The sequence below is a fragment of the Babylonia areolata genome, chromosome 32, assembly GCF_041734735.1.
Source record: "Babylonia areolata isolate BAREFJ2019XMU chromosome 32, ASM4173473v1, whole genome shotgun sequence".
NCBI classification, from domain to species: domain Eukaryota; kingdom Metazoa; phylum Mollusca; class Gastropoda; order Neogastropoda; family Buccinidae; genus Babylonia; species Babylonia areolata.
In genome coordinates, this window is record NC_134907.1 from 3373510 (window position 1) to 3376009 (window position 2500).

Below are 2500 nucleotides of genomic sequence, written 5' to 3' on the forward strand. Positions count from 1 at the left end.
CTCTCTCTAACTATTCATCTCTCTCTCACTATTCCTCTCTCTCACCCACTATTTCTCTCTCTCAGCCACTATTCCTCTCTCTCACTATTCATCTCTCTCACTATTCATCACTCTCTCTCACTATTCCTCTCTCTCACCCACTATTCCTCTCTCACCCACTATTCATCTCTCTCTCTCACTATTCATCTCTCTCTAACCCACTATTCCATCCTCTCTCTCTCTCTCTATTCCTCTCTCTCTCACTATTCCTCTCTCTCTCACTGTTCAGCTCTCTCTCACTATTCCTGTCTCTCATTATTCATCTCTCTCACACTATTCCTTCCTCTCTCTCACTATTCATCTCTCTCCCCCACTATTCATCTCTCTCTCTCACCCACTATTCATCTCTCTCTGACTATTCCTCTTTCTCTCACAATTCATCTCTCTCACCCACTATTCCTCTCTGTCTCACTATTCCTCTCTCTATCACACTATTCAGCTCTCTCACTATTCCTCTCTCTCATTATTCCTCTCTCTCTCTCACTCTTCATCTCTCTCACTTTTCCTCTGTCTCTCTCACTATTCCTCTCTCTCACTATTCCTCTCTCTCTCACTTTTCCTCTGTCTCTCTCACTATTCCTCTCTCTCACTATTCCTCTCTCTCTCACTATTCCTCTCTCTCTCTCACTATTCCTCTCTGTCACTATTCCTCTCTCTCTCTCTCACTATTCCTCTCTCTCACTATTCCTCTCTCTCTCACTATTCCTCTCTCTCGCTCACTATACAGCCCTCTCTCACTATTCCTCTCTCGCTCACTATACAGCCCTCTCTCACTATTCCTCTCTCTCTCTCACTATTCCTCTCTCTCGCTCACTATACAGCCCTCTCTCACTATTCCTCTCTCTCTCTCACTATTCCTCTCTCTCGCTCACTATACAGCCCTCTCTCACTATTCCCCTCTCTCTCACTATTCCTCTCTCTCGCTCACTATACAGCCCTCTCTCACTATTCCTCTCTCTCGCTCACTATACAGCCCTCTCTCACTATTCCCCTCTCTCTCACTATTCCTCTCTCTCGCTCACTATACAGCCCTCTCTCACTATTCCTCTCTCTCGCTCACTATACAGCCCTCTCTCACTATTCGTCTCTCTCGCTCACTATACAGCCCTCTCTCACTATTCCCCTCTCTCTCACTATTCCTCTCTCTCGCTCACTATACAGCCCTCTCTCACTATTCCTCTCTCGCTCACTATACAGCCCTCTCTCACTATTCCTCTCTCTCTCTCACTATTCCTCTCTCTCGCTCACTATACAGCCCTCTCTCACTATTCCCCTCTCTCTCACTATTCCTCTCTCTCGCTCACTATACAGCCCTCTCTCACTATTCCCCTCTCTCTCACTATACAGCCCTCTCTCACTATTCCTCTCTCTCATTATTCCTCTCTCTCTCACTCTTCATCTCTCTCTCACTTTTCCTCTGTCTCTCTCACTATTCCTCTCTCTCTCACTATTCCTCTCTCTCGCTCACTATACAGCCCTCTCTCACTATTCCTCTCTCTCACCCACTATTCCTCTCTCTCACTATTCCTCTCTCATTATTCATCTCTCTCACTATTCATTTCTCTCACCCACTATTCCGCTCTCTCTCACTATTCATCTCTGTCTCAGTATTCCTCTCTCTCTCACTATTCATCTCTCTCACTCACTATTCTCCTATCTCTCACTATTCATCTCTCTCTCACTATTCAGCTCTCTCTCACTATTCCTCTCTCTCTCACACACTATTCCTCTCTCTCACTATTCCTCTCTCTAGTCCTCTCTCACACCCACTATTCCTCTCTCTCTCTCTCACTATTCTTCTCTCTCACCCACTATTCCTCTCTCTCTCTCACTATTCCTCTCTCTCTCACTATTCATCTCTCTTTCTCTCACTGTTCATCTATCTCTCACTTTTCATCTCTCTCTCACTATTCATCTCTCTCTCACTATTCTTCTCTCACCCACTATTCCTCTCTCTCTCTCTCACTCACTATTCATCTCTCTCTCACTATTCTTCTCTCACTCACTATTTATCTCTCTCTCACTATTCATCTCTCTCACCCACTGTTCCTCTCTCTCTCTCTCTCTCCCACTTTTCCTCTCTATCTCACTATTCATCTCTCTCTCTCTCTCTCTCTCTCTCTCTCTCTCTATTCCCCTCTCTCTGTCACTATTCCTCTCTCTCCCTCTCACTGTTACCCTCTCTCTGTCACTATTTCTCTCTCTCTATTCCACTCTCTCTCTCTCTCTCAATTTTCTTCTCTATCTCACTATTCCTCTCTCTCTCTCTCTCGTTTTATCTGTCTCTCTGATCTCCATGTGTCTGTCTCTGTTTCTCTCGTCTGTGTCTTTCTGTCTCACCACCTCTCTCTCTCTCTCTCTCTCTCTCTCTCTCTCTCTTTCCCCTCTCCCTCTCTCTGTCTGTCTGTCTGTTTCTCTGTCTCTGTCTGTCTATCTCTCCCTCTCTCTCTCTTTCTCGCTT